Source organism: Pipistrellus kuhlii, unplaced genomic scaffold (assembly GCF_014108245.1).
Source record: "Pipistrellus kuhlii isolate mPipKuh1 unplaced genomic scaffold, mPipKuh1.p scaffold_m20_p_7, whole genome shotgun sequence".
NCBI lineage: Eukaryota > Metazoa > Chordata > Mammalia > Chiroptera > Vespertilionidae > Pipistrellus > Pipistrellus kuhlii.
The window spans coordinates 79,555,194-79,574,863 of record NW_023425573.1 but is presented as its reverse complement, the minus strand read 5'-3'; positions in this window follow the sequence as shown (position 1 = coordinate 79,574,863).

The window sequence follows — 19,670 nt, the reverse complement described above, 5'->3', positions numbered from 1 at the left end:
ATCTATATATATATATAAAGAATATATTTTATTGATTTTTTACAGAGAGGAAGGGAGAGGGATAGAGAGCTAGAAACGTCGATGAGAGAGAAACATCGATCAGCTGCCTCTTGCACTGGGGATGTGCCCGCAACCAAGGTACATGCCCTTCACCAGAATCGAACCTTGGACCCTTCAGTCCGCAGGCCAACGCTCTATCCACTGAGCCAAACTGGTTAGGGCTGTCCATTTTCTAATTGGGTTTCTATTTAGTTTACTGTTGACTTATTATTAGAGTTCTTTCGTTTGTTTGTGTGTGTGTGTGTTTTTTTTTTTTTTTTTTGTTTTTTTTTTTTGTGTGTGTGTGTATGTGTGTATTTTAAGTACTAATTCTTTAAGGCATACATAGCTTACAAATATATTTTCCCAATTTATAGTTTGTCCTTTTATCTTCTTTACATGGACTTCAGCAGAGCAAAATTTTAAATTGTGATAAGGTTTAACTTTTTAGTTGTTTCTTTTATGGATTATACTTTTAGTGTAAATTGTGGTTAACTCTATATTTCAAATATTTTTTCTTACTTTTAACTTAAAATCACTTTTATGAAATGTTATAGTTTTATGTTCACATTGATAATCTATTTTATTTAATCTTTAATCTGATATGAGGTTTAGGTTGAGGTTCATGTTTTGCCTATGAATTTTTAATTGCCCCACTATCTTTTGTGAAAAAATAATCCATCCTTCACTGAATTTTTGTTCATTTTTCAAAATGAGTAGAGCATTAAACTACTATATCCTCTACTCTATTGTGTCTGTCCTTTATATTAAAACCATAGGTCTTCATATTGAGTAGAATGATTCTTTCCACTTTATTATTTTTATTCACCTTTCAATATAAATTTTATGATATGTGTGCTATGTCTACAAAAATTCTTATTGGGATTTTGATAGAAATTGTCTTAATTCTATAGATTAAACTGAGAAATATTGATATCTCTACCATAGTGAGTCTTCCAGTCTGTGAGTAACTTATATACATTTGTTTATATCTTCATTAACTTTATTCTCATGGATATTATTGAAATAAAAATTATATATATATATATATATATATATATATATATATATATGGATTTCATTTACTTTGAAGTTACTGCAAATAGTTTTATATTTTTAACATTGATGTCTACATGTTCGTTGTTTATAGAAATGTGAATGCTTCTTACACATTGAATATGTACCCAGTGAACTTGCTGGTGTCATTTATCAGATTTAAGGCTTTTATTTATATTATTTTGTAGAATACTTGGAATATTCCTTCAACACAGTTTTATCCCTTTTTTCTGATATGAATGGCTTTCATTTCTTTTTCTTGTCTTACTGAAATGAGTAGAATTTCTAATACTCTGTTCAATAATATTAGTAAAAGTAGACATTCTACACTTGTTCACAATCTGTTAGAGAAAACATCCAGTTTTTTTTTATATATATTTTATTGATTTTTTCAGAGAAGAGGAGAGAGGGATAGAGAGCTAGAAACGTCGATGAGAGAAAACATCCAGTTTTTTTTTTTACCTTTAACATGACACTGGTTATATTTTGTATGATACCCATTAAATTTTGTTGTTTTGAAATGGTACATGATCTTTGTCAAGTAAAAGGAGTTTCCCTTCTACTTATAAATTACTGAAATTTTTTTTGTTAAATAAGTAATAGGTATTGAAATTTAACATAATTTATATGGCTCTCCGATCTTTATTGATATGATTATGTGATATTTTATCCTTAGCCTCTCAATATGGTGGATTACTTTTTTTATATTACAATATATAGAGAGACAGATACTATGCTATCTTGAAGAATAGAACTTCTTAAGATTAGGATCCTAGTCTCACCACTATCCAAACTGGGGTTCTACAGCCACTCAGGTAAAAGACCTGTGATCACAGCTGCAGACCCATCGACACCAAGACCCCAGGACCCTGGCGGCATATTGTGTGAGTCACAGAGCCAATCCCCTCCCCACCAGCCTGTGGCAGTGGCATAGGAACTGCCAAACCCTCTCTATGCAAACAGGTCTCCTGCCTACACACAGCAGTGGCGGCTCTACCTAAAGTTGAGCCTGGATGTGGGGACATGGGAAGTTTGTTTCCAACAACCAGACCCCACGCCCACACAGGGTGGCTGCACTGAATTTGCGCCTGGGTGCATGAATGTGGGGAGTTTGTTTTCTGAGAACAGACACCATGCCCACACAGGGCAGCAGTGCCGCTTGACTTTGATTCAGGGCAAGCGCACACGGAAGGCTGTTTTCCGTAGGGCAGGGGTAGACCTCCTGCTGACACGGGGTGACTGTGCAGGGACCCTGGTTCCCTGTTTTTTTGTATGAGAGTCAGCACTGAGCTCCAGTGACTGGATTCTGTTTCCCACTGCACGCGCTTGGGATCTGTGATTCCCAGTGCATTCACACTAAAAACCAGTGACTCCAATTCTTGACTATTGCACACACAGGGACCCTGATTCTCAGCATGAGGCTGCACCAAGCAATAGAGACTATATGATACTTGATTCTCGACATGGGCACAGGGGGTCTCTGACTCCTGACGTGCACTAGAGGACTCTAATCATGAGCACACACCAGGGGGGTCTCTGTGTCATCATGGTGCAGGTGGGGTCCCTGATTCTAGGTGCACACATGAGGGTGCACATATTCTAAGTACACACTAAGCACTGGTGACTCTGATCCTGGGACAGTGTGGCTCCAGCTAACCCACAGCAGCAACACGTCTGGGTGTCAGAGCTCTTCAGTGACACTTGGGGGGTGTGAAGCTCCCACTGCACATGGCCCAGGCCCATGAAACTTGACATTTGAACTTTCTGGTGATAGTTAGAATGGGGAGACAATGAAACAATTCCCAGAGAAAAGAAAAGGATGAATCACCAAGAAAGAAAATAAGTGAAATTGAAGCATGCAACATGACAGAAAAATAATTCAGAGTAATGGTAATGCAGTTTATACACCAGATGGATGAGAAAATCAACAACCTATGCAAAAATCAGGAAGAAATCAAAAGTTATATAGCTATAATAAAAAATAAAAAAACACCATGGAAGGTTTCAAGTAGACTAGAAGAAGCAGAAGATTGAATTAGTGAATTAGAAGATAAGGTACAGAAACAAGCTCGATACGAACAGCAACTGGAGAAAAATAAAAATAAAAACAGGAGGAGAGCCTAAGAGAGCTTTGGGACAATGCAAAATGAAGTAACATATGTATAATAGGGCTTCCTGAAGAACAAGAAGAGCAGCAAAAATTAGAAAATCTACTTGAAGAATTAATAACAGAAAAGGTCCCTGGTATGGGAAAGAAAAAAGTTACACAAGTACAGAGAGTCCCAAGAAAGATAAATCCCAAAAGACCCACACCAAGACACATCATAATTACAATGGGAAATGTTAACTACAAAGATATAATCTTAAAGGCTGCAAGATAGAGAAAGAGAGTTACCTACAAAGGATCCCCCATCAGATTACAAAATTATTTCTCAACAGAAATACATCAAGCTAGAAGGGAATGGAAGGCGTTATACAAAGTGATGCAAAGTAAAGGACTGAATCCAAGAATATTCTATCCAGCAAGACTATCAATCAAAATTGAAGGGAAAATCAGGAGCTTCACAGACAAAAAAAGGCTAAGGAAGTGAATTCCTACCAATCCAGCAATGAAAGAAATGCTAAAGGGAATGCTGCAAAAAGAAGAAATAGAAAGGGAGGAAGGTTCACAGGTATAAAAGATATAAATGGCTACAAACAAGTACCTATCAAGAACAACATTAAACGTAAGTTAATTAAATGCTCCAATCAAAAGATATGGAGGGAATGAATAGATAAGAAAACATGACCCATATACGAGTGAGTGACCAAATTATTATGATATTTTAATGCATAATAATCTGGTCACTTACTGTGGGGTGTGTGTGTGTGTGTGTGTGTGTGGTGTGTGGTGCATGAATTCATGCATGGGTAGGATCTGACCAGCATGGCCAGAGGGAGGAGACACTGCAATTGGCCAGCCTGCCTGCTGGTTGAACCCCTGGTCAAGGGGACAATTTGCATATTAACCTTTTATTATATAGGATATACATTGAGTGGCCAGATTATTATATGTTCAGAGATCATAATAATGGGCCACTCACTGTATATGCTGTCTTTAGGAGACCCACCTCAGAACAAGGGATTTACACAGACTGAAAGTGAAGGGATGGAAAAAATATCTATATCTATCAGGCAAATGGAAATGAAGAAAAGTTAAGGTAGCAATACTTATATCTGACAAAATAGACCTCAAATGAAGGCCATAACAAGAGACAAGAAAGGCTACTTCATAAATCTAAAGGAAATTATACAAAAAGAGGATATAATTCTGGTAAACATTTATGTATCCAATCAGAAGCACCCAAATACATTAAAAAAAAAAAAAAAACAACAACAAGAAACAAAAAACTTCTGGAAACTATCAGGGGTGAGATTGGAGATTGACAGAAATACAATCATAGTAGGAGATTTTAATACACATTAGCATCACTGGACAAATCTTCTAGACAAAAAGTTAGCAAAGAAACATCAATTGTCAATGTCTCACTAGATCAGATGGACTTAATCAACATCTTTAGAACATTCCACACCAAAACTAGAGAATATACATTCATCTCAATTACACATGGGGCATTTCAAAGATAGACCACATATTGGGTCACTGGCAAAGTCTCTCCAAATTCAAGAGGATTGAAATCATATCTAACATTTTCTCAGATCTCAATGGCATAAAATTAGAAATCAACTACAGTAAACACAATCACAAAAATTCAAACACTTGGAGGCTGAATAGCATACTATTAAACAATGAGTGATTTACAATTGAGATCAAAGAAGAAATAAAACACATCCTAGAAACAAATGACAATGAAAACTCAACAATCCAACATCTTTGGGACACAATGAAAGCAGTCCTGAGAGGGAAGTTCATAGCATTACAGGCCTACCTAAAAAAACAAAATAAAGCAAAAAACAAACAAACAAACAAAAACAAGCAAACAGAAACAAATAAACAAACAAAAAAAAAAAACAAGAAAAACTGATAATAAACCATGTAACTCTGCAACTTGAAGAATTAGAAAGAGAACAACAAGAAAAGCCCAGAGTGAGCACAAGGAAGGAAATAATAAAGATCAGAGCAGAAATAAATACACAGAGACCAAAAGATCAATACAACCAAGAGCTGATTCTTTGAAAGAATAAATAAGATTGATGAACTTCTAGCCAGGTTCACCAAGAAGCAAAGAGAGAGGACCCAAATAAACAAAATCAGAAATGAAAAAGGTGAAATAACAACAGACACCACATACAAAGAAACATTATAATAATAAAAAATACTATGAGCAACTCTATTCCAACAAACTGGTCAACATAGAAGAAATGGACATCTTCCTAAAAAATATACAACCTTCCAAAACTCAACTAGAAGGAATAAAAAAGAAAATCTGAATAGACTGATAGCTCTGGAGGAAATTGAAGCAGTAATTAAAAGCAAAGCAAAACAAAACAAAATAAAAAAAAATTCCAACAAACAAAAGCCCTGGACCAGATGGTTTCACAGGGGAGTTTTATAAAATATTCAAAGAAGAACTAAAACCTATCTTCCTCAGACTATTCCAAAAAATTCAAGAGGAAGGAGAAATTCCAAGCTCTTTCTACAAAGCCAGCACTTCCTTAATCCCAAAACCAGACAAAGACAATACAAGGAAAGAGAATTATAGGCCAATATACCGCATGAACATAGACACCAAAATCCTTAACAAAATTCTAGTAAATCAAATCCAAAATTACATTAGAAAGATCATACACCATGACCAGGTGGGATTTATTCTGGGGATATTAGGGTGATATAATATCTGCAAATCAATAAATGTGATACACCATATAAACAAACTGAGCGATAAAAAACATAAAGTCATATTCATTGATGCAGAAAAAGCATTTGACAAAATCCAAAACCCTTTCTTGATAACCCTCAGCAAGGTGGGAATAGAAGGATTGTACCTAAACATAATAAAAGCCATACAACCAACATTGTACTCAAAGGGAAAAAGCTGAAACCATTTCCAATAAGAACAGTAAAAACACAGAGATGCCCTTTCTCACCACTCCTGTTCAACATAGTACTAGAAGTACTAGTGATTACAATAAGAGAAAAAAGAAGAAATAATAGGCATCCAAATTGGAAAAGAAGTAAAATTGTCCTTATTTGCAGATAGCATGATATTGTACATAGAAAACTCCAAAAATTCCATAAAAAAATCCTAATAGACTTAAGTGAATTTGGCAATGTAGCAGGATACAAAATTAACACCCAGAAGTCTATTGCTTTTCTATATACCAATAATGAACTCACAGAAAGATAATTTAAAAAAATCCCATTTACCAATGCAATAAAACAAAATTAAGATACCTAGGAATAAACTTAATCAAGGGGATAAAGGATTTGTTCTCAGAAAATTTCAGAACGCTGAGAAAAGAGATAGAGAAAGACATGAACAAATGGAAGAATATACTGTGTTCGTGGATTGGTAGAATCAAAATCTTTAAAATGTCTATACCACCCAAAGCAATCTATAAATTCAGTGCAATCCACATTAAAATACCAATGGCATACTTAGAAAACCTAGAACAAACTCTTCAAAAATTCATCTGGAATAAAAAAACAAAAAACAAATAGCTGCACCAGAAATCCTGAGAAAGAACAATGTTGGAGGGATCACCATACCAGATATCAAGCTATACTACAAAGCCATTGCCCTCAAAACTCCTTAGTACTGGCACAAGAACAGACATATAGATCAGTGGAACAGAGACCCCAGAAATCAACATAAGCCATTATTCTCAATATTTGACAATGGAGGCAAGACCATACAATGGAGTCAAGACAGTTTCTTCAATAAATGGTATTGGAAAAACTGGACAGATACTTGCAAAAAATGAAACTATTGGGTAGAATAGTACCAACTTACACCATACACAAAAATAAACTCAAAATGGATAAAGGATTTAAACATAAGATGAGAAACCATGAAAATCTTCAAAGAAGCCATAGGCAGAAAAATAGTAGACATTTTTCTTAGCAATATGTTTAACAATACACCTCTTAGAGCAATGGAAACTAAGAAAAAATAAACAAATGGGACAACATCAAAATAAAAAGCTTCTGCACAGCAAAAGAAACCATCAGCAAAACAAGAAAGCCCACTGCATGGGAGAACGTATTTGCCAATGTTATCTCCTTTAAGAGTTTAATCTCCAAAAACAAAAAAAGAGTTTAATCTCCAACATTTATATGGAACTCATACAACTTAACAAAAGGAAGATAACCCTATCCAAAAATGGGCATAGGACCTAAATAGACACTATTCAAAAGAGGACGTTCAGCAACTCAGGAGACATGAAAACATGCTCAAAGTCACTAATTATCTGAGAGATTCAAATCAAAACAACAGTGAGGTACCACCTCACACCTGTCAGAATGGCTATCATCAACAAATCAACAAATGACAGGTGCTAGAGAGGATGTGGAGGAAAAGGAACCCTCCTTCACTGCTGGTGGGAATGCAGACTGGTGCAGCCACAGTGAAAAACAGTATGGAGTTTCCTTAAAAAAGTGAAAATGGAACTGTCATTTGACCCAGTAGTACAAACTTCTAGTAATATATCCCAAGAAAACAGAAACACCAATCAGAAAGGATATATGCACCCCTACGTTCATAGCAGCACAATTTACAATAGCTAAGACTTTGAAACAGCCTAAACGCCCATCAGCAGATGAGTGGATTAGAAAACTATGGTACATCTACACAATGGAATACTGTGCTGCTATAAAAAGGAAGAAATTCTTACCATTTGCAACAGTATGGATGAACCTGGAGAGCATTATGCTAAGTGAAATAAGCCAGTCAGTGAAAGAAAAATACCACATGACCTCCCTCATTTATGGATAATAAAAAACATTATAAACTAATGAATAAAAATAGATACAGAGGCAGCTAAGCACTGAACAGAATGTTAAACTACTAGCAGGGAGAGGCTGGGGAGGATTAGGAAGGGGAGGAAAGAGATCACCCAAAGAACTTGTATGTTTACATATAAGCATAACCAATGGACGCAAGACACTGGGAGGGGGGTGAGGGCTTGTGCCAAGGGATTGGGGAGGCTGGGGAAAGTCAATTGGGGGGGAAAGGAGTCTTATGTAATGCTTTAAACAATAATAAAAAAATTCTGTGATAAAAAATAGAATAAAAATAACAAAAATAAAAATATATGGAACTATTTTTTTTTTAATCTTAAATATCTGGAACAAATATTATTGGTCCATGTTTTGTAATTATGTGTACATATAGTTGAATGAGTTTTCTGATACTTTGCTGATTTTTGTGTCTAACCTACAGAAGCATTCCTTGTAACTTTCTTTCTTTACAGGACCTTTGTGCGCTGTACAAAGTAATACTGGCACTAAGCAGTCATTTGGGAAATGATTCCTCCTCTCCTGTTTTGTGGAAGGTAATGTGCAGATGGGGCCTGTGGTTTAGAGGCTGTTTGGTCTCACCAAATTGACATCAAGGTGTCAGAGATTGTGTGCCAGTGGTGGCTGTTAGAGAATCACCTAGGCCACCCATACTCATTTTATGTCTCCTTCCTCCACCTGGAAGGCCAGCAACTTCAGGTCATTTTAGCTTATCATCTTGCCATTTGTCCAGTTTTCTTCCACCTCACTCTTCCTCTTCTACTTTAGGAATAAGTGATTATGTGGAGCTTACCTAGATAATACAAGATAGTCTCCAAGCTGTGCTATTACACAGCCCTCCAGAAATGTGTGGGCCTTCGATGCATTTCTCTGGGATTCACTCCATTGCAAAAACAAAACAAAACAAAACAAAGCAAAACAAAACAAAACAAAACAAAACAAAACACGTTTCTTTTAGGTAATTCTATTCAGATTTATAGTTTCTGCTTAAACTGCTGAGAGACTATGTGAGTCACATGCTGAATTTCTGCAGCAGCATGTGTGTGACTGGATACTCTATTTATTTATTTATTTATTTATTTATTTATTTATTTATTTAGGTATTGGTGAATGTTGTCCAGCTGCATCTTTGGCTTTTTCTAGGGCCAGTTTCCTGACACTGAATCTCCTGATTGTAATGTCTCCTGTGTCCTGGATAGGCTGAGAATTCCCAAATCATCAATTTCTAGTTTCTTATGCTCAATAGTTCTATTTTATTTAAGTGTAGTTGGTATACAGCACTATATTACAATTATGTGAGTTTCAGGTTTTCTTTTCTAAATATCTTCTCTCTCAGATTTTTCTGTAATCAATAAGAAGAAGCCAGGCTGTAAGACTGCTTGAAAATATCAGCTGAATCCAGTTCCACTTCACACAAGTTCTGTTTTACACAACTCTGCTTGCTTTTTCCATTTATATAACAAGAATCACCTTTTCTCTAACATTGATTGTTTGCCTCCTGTATATGCCATAATCAAGGATGCAACCCCCAACCCAGGCATGTGTCCTGACTGGTAATCTAACCTGCAGCCTTTTGGAATATAGCACTGCACTCCAACCAACTGGGCCACCCAACTGCGGCGAAAGATTCATACTGCTACTGATAGCTACTCAGGTTAACCTACATGTTTTTTCTCATGCTCCTCAAAAAATTTTCAAGCTCTTCCCACTGCTAAATTCCAAAGCATCTCTCATGGGTTGAGGCAGTGGTTCTCAACCTTCCTAATGACGTGACCCTTTAATACAGTTCCTCATGTTGTGGTGACCCCCAACCATAAAATTATTTTTATTGCTATTTCATAACTGTAATTTTGTTGCTATTTAATAACTGTAATTTTGTTGCTTTTTCATAACTAAGATACTGTTAATGAATCAGAATGTAAATATTTGTGTTTCCTATAGTGTTAGGCTCTACAGCAGCAGTTCTGAACCTGTGGGTCGGAATGGACATTACGATTCATTAACAGTAGCAAAATTACAGTTATGAAGTAGCAACAAAAGTAATTTTATGGTTGGGGGTCACCACAACATGAGGAACTGTAGTAAAGGTTCACAGCATTAGAAAGGTTGAGAACCACTGGTTTAAGGTATTTGTTATAGTAGCACTCTACTTAAGTTAGAAAAACCTGTGTTGGAGTCCTATTGGTGCTACAGAAACTTACTGAAACTTTAGTGACTTAAAACAAGTTTATTATCTTAGAGTTCTTTACGACAGAAAGCTAGCATTGGTCTTACTGGGTGAAAATAAAGGTGTATAAGGCTGGGTCCTTTACAGAGGCTCAGGGAAGATCTGATTCATTATTCTTACCAGCTTCTAAAGGCCACCCACCCTCCTTGGCTAATATACCCTTCCTCCACTGTATTCACAACTTTATGCTGCGACTTTCTCATGATTCCCTTCATCTGATTTCTGCCGTCCACTCTCAATTTTTAAATTTCATTGTGATTATGTTGGAGTCACATAGATAATTCAAGATAATCTAAATTTTATATTCGTTTAGCATATAAAGATTAGAAAATTTATATCTGAAACTTTGAATTATTTTTGTGCAGGGCTTTAAGACTAAAATACTTATAGGTCTAAGATATTGACATCTTTGGGGACCATTAATATGCTTACCACAGGCATGAAAGGCAAAACTGAGTGTAAGTGAAAATAATATAAGCAGAGCCACTTGAAATGGAGCCAGAGCTGCTATCTGAGAGGAAGTGCATAACTTTCACCTCAAAACTTTGGAATGTTCAAGTGGCAAAATAACCTTGCACTGGGCATGAAGCAACAGTGTGTCCCAAAGAACTGTTTGCAAAGATAACAGAAAAGCATATATTATGACTACCAAACTGATGACTACTGGACGGATCATTGAGAACATTCTTTAGAATTAGTGTCACTATGTTAGCTCATCTGCACCTACAGAAAAGCCTTCCTTCTATTGATGTCATCTTCTCCTTCCCATAAACACCCACGGCCTTGGTCTCCTAATCACAACACTATTTGGACATCTGCCTAAATCTGTGCTTCGCAGACAGCTATTTTTTTATTATTCTCAAATAACTGCCTGTTGTTTCGAACTCTGGCCTTTTATTTTCAGGATAATATGGCTTCTCACAGAAGCTGAGACTCTGAGAGCTTTAGGGACAAAAGGACTGAAAAGATGCAGGTGTTCTCTTTTAAGAGACAGGCATCTGCACAGCAAGGCTCTGGTTTCCTGTCTGGAAAACCCGTCCTTTGTTTCATGCAGCAGCGAACATGGATAATATATTAAACCTGAAACTCAACAGTGCAGCAAGTCATAGCCAAAGGTTCTTCTGCTTCACTCTCTTAGTAATAAGTTAGTAGCACCTAGATTCATTTTTATTTAAATAACCACGCCTTTAAACAGTATTTTAAAATTAAGAGCAGGTTGATTTAAACTACTTTTTCTCAAGGTCTTAGAAAAGTGACTTGAATATCTATCCAGAGTTCTATATGAACTTTATATATAAGTTAATTAGTTCAATAAAAATAAAATTGTGTAGACCAAACAAAGCACATTTGCTGGTTAAATTAAACCTGCAGGATATATACTACAGCTACTTTGAAAACACACAAAATTTAAAAATAATCTTTTGAGAGGACCACAGGGAGACAGTATTTGTGTAAACCAATGTGATTTTTGGTGATGAAAGTTTCACGCATACGTTTTATGATTCATAAATTCCTAAAGTTATAGCGATAAAAAATAAACACATAATGTTACCTGATGATTTTCTAAAATTTCAGTTTTGTTTTAAAATTAAGAAAGCTGAAAAAATAGATTAAAGTAATTTCTACAGAGTGCCAACATCCCATCCAGGCTGTCTTTTCTCAGGGCATCTCAGAGTAGACCAGAATTAAAGTGGAAGGCAGAGTTATATAAATTATTAAACTTCCATTAGTTCTTCCCCAATTCTAATTAGCTGAGAATTTTATTACATTTTTAAAATAAAAACTATTGTAAGTAATTCAACTCATTTACAAACATACTACATATAAATAACTGGACAACCTAATAAAAGAATAGAAACCACACAGTAGATTAATGGATGAGAAAACTTTAGTCAATGCAAATATGTGCTGTGTTTTTTTTTGTTTTGTTTTGTTTTGTTTTGTTTTGTTTTCCTGAAGCACATAGATAGTGATAAATAATGAAAATATCAATGCAGGAAAGGCCTAATCTCTCCTGGTTGCTAGTGAAAGTGGAATTCTTGCAATATCTCAAGAAAAAGAATTTTCTGAGACACCCATGGCAAGTGATTTTATTTGCATTGATTTAGATCCCCGGATTTCCATGGTGCCATTTCCCTTAGCCCATTCTTAGAAGTGTAGCCGGGCTTTAACAGAGGTAAAATTAGAGCCAGTGTCCAGAGTTTCCTCTCTGCGTGCAGCCACTCACTTTGTGCTCAGGCAGAGGGAAGGCAGAATGGACTAAAACTGAATGAACATAAACCAGGATAGAGCAGGGATAGAGCCCAGGAGGCAGACGCCTTGGTTTCCTGTGCTGAGTCATTCCTTCACACTGCAGAGGTCATCTTTCTCAGGCAATCCTGTGCTATCCTTCTGTTTTTGCCCTGAGTGGCAGGGTGGGGGGTGAGGGAGAGGCAGTTTAACTACCCTACTGGAAAATCCCATACCCCACCCTGTGGAATTTCTGAAGCACATTAAGAGATTGAGAATAACAATCAGACTCCAGGAAGAAACAATGGTTTTACCCTATTGGAAAACCTCTCACCCACCTGTGCACCTTTGCTGAAGACACTCAGACTGAATCCAATTAGTCTGCAGACAGAGGCAGTTCTCTGGAGGCTTTGAGAAAGAAACAGCAGTTGGTATCCCTGCTGCAGACACTATCAGACTGCTCAGTGAGGCAAAAGCCAGCAGGATCCCAAAAGTCTGCAGCTGACACCTGCAGGACCAGCTCCATGAGGGAAGAAAGTACAGCCCAGGAACCCAGAACAGGCTCAATCAAGGTGTGAGAATCAAGGCAGACATCAGCTCACTGGCTAGCTGACATGGCACCATTGGGGTTGAACTTCACTGGCAGCAATTTAGAGGGGAGATAATTCCCACAAACTGGCCATCAACAGTCAAGTCCCAATTACAACAGGAGAGCCCAAACTATGCACACAAGAGGCATCCAGCTCAGGTGACCAAAAAAACTATACCACTGGACCTCTCAAAACAACTCTACATAAGGCAATCCCACAAAGAGTGGAAGGCATATCAGTTCTATCTAATACCTAGAAGGAAATCTAAAAAGGCAGCTAAAATGGGGAGACAAGGAAACAACCCCCAAATGAGAGGAAAGAAGGTATCTCCAGAAAAAGAGCTAAATGAGATGGAGGCAAGCAACTATTGGAAATAGAGTTCAAAGCAATGGTTATAAAGATGCTTAAGGAACTTAGTACAAATTAGAACAGTACTAGAAGGAAAATAGAGGCCATTAACAAGAACCAGACAGAAATGAAGTATGACATATCTGGCATGAAGAACATACTAAAATAATTAAAAATAGATTGGATGAAACAGAGGAACAAATAAGCAATTTTGAAGACAAGGTAGAAATAAATACCCAATTACAGCAGCAAATAGAAAAAAAAAAACAGTTATAAAGCAGGAAAATAGCTTTAAGAAAGCTCTGGGACAATCTGAAATTTAATAATATCCACATTACAGAAATACCAGAAGAGGGAGAGGATGATCAAGGAACAGAGATCCTGTATAAAGAAATAATGACAGAAAACTTCCCCAACCTGGTGAAGGAAAATGCAACACAAGTTCAGGAAGCACAAAGAGTCCTAATCAAGATGAATCAAAAGAGACCCACACCTAGACACATAATAATTAAAATGCAAATGTTAAAGGCAAAGAAAGAATCTTAAAATCAGCAATAGAGAGGGATAAAACTATATACAAAGCAGTTCTCATTAGACTGTTCACTGACTTCTCAAGATAAATACTTCAGGCCAGAATGGAGTGGTATGAAGTACACAAAGTAATGAAAAGCAAGGGCCTGAATCCAAGAATATTGTATTCAGTCAGGCTATTTAATACTGAAGATGAAATAAAAACATTTCCAAACAAAAAGAGGTTAAAATAGTATATTACTATCAAACCAGCAATGCAAGAAATGTTAAAGGGACTGCTTTTAAGAAGAAAAGGAGAGAGAGAGAGAGGATCAAATAAAATGGCAATAAACAAAAACATATCAATAATACCCTCAAATGTAAATTCACTAAATGCTCCAGTCAAAAGACTGAATGGATAATAAAACTTGGCCCATGTATATTCTGTCTAGAGAGACCCACCTCAGAACAAAGGCTATACATAGACTGAGAGTTGAAGGGATGCAAAAATATATTCCATGCAAATGGAAAGGGGGGAAAAACTTGACTAGTAATGATCATATCAGACAAAGTAGACTTCAAAACAAAGGCCATAACCAAAGAAAGAAGGCCACTATATGATACTAAAGGAATAATTCAACAGGAAAACATAACCATTGTAAACATATATGAACCCAATATAGGAGCACCTAAGAACATTAAGGAACTTTTTTTTTTCTCCTTATTTTTTTCTTTGTTTTTTCCCTTGTGTCGAGGGCTGACTTTCAATAGATCGCAGCGAGGGAGCTGCTCTGCTACGTACGAAACCCCGACCCAGAAGCAGGTCGTCTACGAATGGTTTAGCTCCAGGTTCCCCACGAACCTGCGTTGCATGAAAGGCGTGGGGGCGGCCCCCATTAAGGAACTTTTGATGGACTTTAAGGGAAAACAATAGTTATAGGTGGGACTTTAATACCCCACTCACAACACTTGATAGATCTTCCAGACAAAAATTTAACAAGGAAACAGAGGACTTAAATGACACACTAGATCAGGTGGATCTAACCAATATTTACAGAACATTTTACGCAAATGCAACCAAATATACATTTTTTTCAAGTGCATATGGAACATTTTCAATGATAAACCACATGTTAGGGCACAAAACAATTCTAAAAAAATTCAAGAAGATTGATATAATACCAAGCATTGGTATGATGTTAAAAATAAACTGCAATAAAAAATTCAAAAACAGTTTATAGGCTCTGCAGTTTGCTTGTTCCAAATGCACTGCCAGTGCCCACCACAGACCCTGTAGCCCAGGAACTCAATGTGGGTAAAGAAATTCACTGCCCAAGGACTCAAAGGGACGCTGCACTGTTTTCCTGAGCACGCCCACTGCTGTTGAAGTAGATGGCACCCAGACCTGACTACATGACTCCCAGCTCCTGCATGGCCTGGATGCTGGCAACTACAGGCCAGGAGAAAAACTGATGCCTGCAGGAGGGGAACTGGACTTCAGTGAGGACAATACTGATGGGAACTGTGGTACTAAGGGTCTTGGTAACTGTATTTGTTGTTTATGCTGAAACGAAGTAGGCTGAGTCAATGATTTAACTCAGGCACATTAGACAAGGGGGGAATGAGAGGGCAGGGTGGGGCGAAAATGGGCTCCTGACTCCATTGTGGAGCAGGGCAGAGTTATCCTCCATTCTGTAATTGAACCCTAGTCCTCACCCAACCAATCAGGATTAGCCGAGGCAGTGACATCACCACCGACAGCAGTAAAACCCCTGGACTGGGCGAAATTCGCTCTCTCTTCTGCCATGCTGCCAGCGTGAGTGGCCAGAGCCCATGCTAGCATGGAAAAGGCTCTTTTGTTTATTGCATCAGACTCAGCTCCCTGGTGGTCCTTGGGGATCACGAAGTCTGGGTGTAACATCTTCTACTTCCAAATGATATCCTCATGCTATGGTGGTGCATGCATTCCCAAGTACAAGTGAAGGATCATTAAAATTTGTTTTACAACAACAACAACAACAACAAATAAAATTCAAAAACACTCAAATACATGGAGGATAATAGCATTGTAATAAACAATAAATGGATTTCCAATGAGATCAAGCAAGGCATTATAAACTTCCTAGAAACAAATGAAAATGAAAACACAAGCAAATGGGGCACTGCAAAAGCAGTCCTAAGAGCATAGCACTATAGGCGTATCTCAAGAAACAAGCAAAAGTTATAATAAATTATCTAACTCTAAAATTAAATGAATTAGAAAACAAACAAACAAACAAACAAACAAAAAACCAGCTGTAACTGGTCTGGTTCAGTGGATACAGCATCAGGCTATAGATTGAAAAATCCCAGGTTCCATTCAGGTCAAGAGGACATGCCTGGTTGCAGGCTCAATCCCCAGTTAGGGGTGTGCAGGAGACAGCCAATCCATGATTCTCATTATTGATACTTCTATCTCTCTTTCTTCCTTCCTCTCTGAAATCAATAAAAATATATTTAAAAAATAAATAAATAGAACAACAAGAAAAGCCCAGAGGAAGTAGAAGGACGGAAATAGTAGAGATCAGAGTAGAAATTAATGATACAGACTTAAAAAAAATAGTTCAAAAGATCAAGTGATGGTTCTTTGAAAATATAAACAAGGTTGATGAACCCCAGCCAGACTTATCAATAAACAAAGAAAGAGGACCTAAATAAATACAATCAGAAATAACTATGGACACCAGAGAAATACAAAGGATTGTAAGCAAATAATATGAACAACTATATGCCAAAACTGGACCATCAGGGTGAAAAGGACAATTTTGTAGAAACATCCAATATCCCAAATCTCAATCAGGAAGAATCAGAAAACTTGAGTAAACTAATAACAACTGATTAAATTGAAGCAGTAATTTAAAAAAATTTCCAGGATCAGAACTCATAGACTGGATAGATTTAAAGGTGAATTTTACCAAATATTCAAAAAAGAACTAACAACTACCCTTCTCAAACTACTCCAAAAGTTTAAAAGGTAGGAACACTTCCAAGCTTTTTTCATGAAGCCATCATGAGAGAATATACCATGTTTCTCCAAAAATAAGACCTCCTCCGAAAATAAGACTTACTTACAGGTTTCCTTCTGAGTGAAATATAAGGCATCCCCCCGAAAATAAGGCCCCCTAGGCTAGACATTAGAGATTTGGTTCACTGATTCTGAAAGAAATGGAGTCACAAGAAATTCACCAGGAAATTCAGGAATTGGATTGTTATGATGATGTTCCAGAAGATGATGACATGATTGTCATTGAATAAATGAGTAAATTCTTGATACTGTAGGATTCACAGTTTGTCTGGTTTGTGTTGACAACTACCGTACCATATACAGGTAATAAATGTCCTTTATTTTCATTTAACAAAAATTGTGTACCATATTCTTCTTCATGGAAAAATAAGACATCCCCTGAAAATAAGACCTAGGGCATCTTTGGAAGCAAAAACTAATATAAGACACTGTCTTATTTTCAGGGAAACAAGGTATTTGCCAATGATACATCTGATAAGAGGTTAATATCCAAAATATGTAAAGTACTCATAGACCTCAACAAAAAGAAAAGAAACAGTCAGGTTTAAAAAAAAATGGGCAGGCCGAAACCGGTTTGGCTCAGTGGTAGAGTGTCGGTCTGCGGACTGAAAGGTTGCGGGTTTGATTCCGGTCAAGGGCATGTACCTTGGTTGCAGGCACATCCCCGGTGGGGGTTGTGCAAGAAGCAGCTGGTCAATGTTTCTCTCTCATCGACGTTTCTAGCTCTCTATCCCTCTGCCTTCCTCTCTGAAAAAAAAAAAAAAAAATCCATAAAATATATTTTAAAAAATGGGCAGAAGACCTGAATAGACATTTCTCCAAAGAGGACATACAAATCATCAAGAGAAACAAGAAAAAATGCTCAAAGTAAATAATCATCAGAGAAATGCAAATTAAAATCACAATGAAATATCACCTCACCCCTGTCAAAATGGTTATCATCAAAATTCTACAAAACAAGTGCTGGCGAGGCAGTGGAGAAAAGGGAATATTAGTTCACTGGTAGTAGGAATGCAGATTGGTGAAGCCACTATGGAAAATAGTATGGAGTTTCCTAAAGAAATTAAAAATGGAACTTCCATTTGACCCGGTGACCCAAAACACCAATCAGAAAGAATATGTGAATCCCTATGTTCATAGCAGCATTATTTACAACTAAAGGCCTGGTGAACAGATCTGTGGCACCAGTGGGGTCCCTCAGCCTGGTCTGTGCCCTCTCACAATCCAGGGTGGCACTGCCATGGAGGCAAGAGAGGCTCATGCTGCCACAGCTGAGCTTGCCACCCATTAGCCCAGTGTCTGGCACCCATAAAGCCAGGTGAACAGCGCTCCCCTGTGGGAGAGCATTGAACACCAGGGGGCAACTCCTGCATTGAGCATCTGACCCCTGGTGGTCAGTGCTCATCATAACAACAGGTTGACCAGTCATTCGGTCACTTAGGCTTTTATACTATATATAGACTAGTGGCTCTGAGCACAAATTCATGTGTAAGCTCTTTGCTGCACCACCCTCCTATAGCTCTTCACCACTCATAGCTTGGTGTCTTGCCTGCCTTTAGCTCTCTGCCACTTGTAGCTCACTGCCCCAACCTCCTGCTGATCAGTTGTTACTGTCACAGCATAACGGCCATTTGCATTACCTCTTCATTATATAGGATAGCTAACATTTGAAAACAATCTAAGTGCCTATTTGGGGATGAATGGATAAAAAAGCCATGGTACATATATACTATGGAATACTATGCAGCTTTAAAAGAGAGGGATCTCTTATCCTTTGATACAGCATGTATGAACCTGAAGAATATTATGCTAAGTGTAATAAGCAAAACCAAGAAAGACAAATATCATATGATCTCATTTATTTGTGAAATCTAAAAAAAAAAATGAATTGACCAACAAAGTAATACCTAAAGCAAGGAGGCATGGAACAGACTGACATAACTTGATGTGGGATTGGAGGGATGAGAAGAGATAAACCAAAGTACTTATATATTTACTAGAGGCCCACTGCATGAAATTCATGCATAGGTAGGGTCTCTAGGCCTAGTCAGCAATCAGGGCCAATCGGGGCCTTCTGGCTGCCAGCTGTGGCTTTTCTTCCCCAGTTACCAGCTGCCAGCCAGGGCCTTCCTTCATTCTGCGATGGCCCCTGGTGGTCAACCCACATCATAGCAAGCAATTGAACTCCTGGTATCCCAGTTGAATTCCCGAGGGGACACTTTGCATATTAACCTTTTATATATATATATATATATATATATATATATATATATATATATATATATATATATATACAAGAGGCCCCGTGTATGAAAATATGTGCACTCAGAAAGGGGGTGTCTCTCAGCCTAGCCTGCATGCTCTCACAATCCAAGACTCCTTAGGTAGTGTCCAATCCCATCACAGCATGGTTCTGGTTCCCCAGGCCTGTGGGCCAGTGGGGAGGGACCAAGAAGTCAGTCCAATCACAGCATGGCTCCAATTCTCTGGGAGTGGGGAGGGACCAAGATTCCCTGATCACAAAAAAAAAAAAAAAAAAAAAAGATTCCCTGATCACAGCCTTTGGGCGGGGGCAGGGACCAAGAGGCCAGTCCAATCACAGAATAGCTCTGGTTCCCCAGAGCCTATGGGTGGGGGAGGGACCCAGAG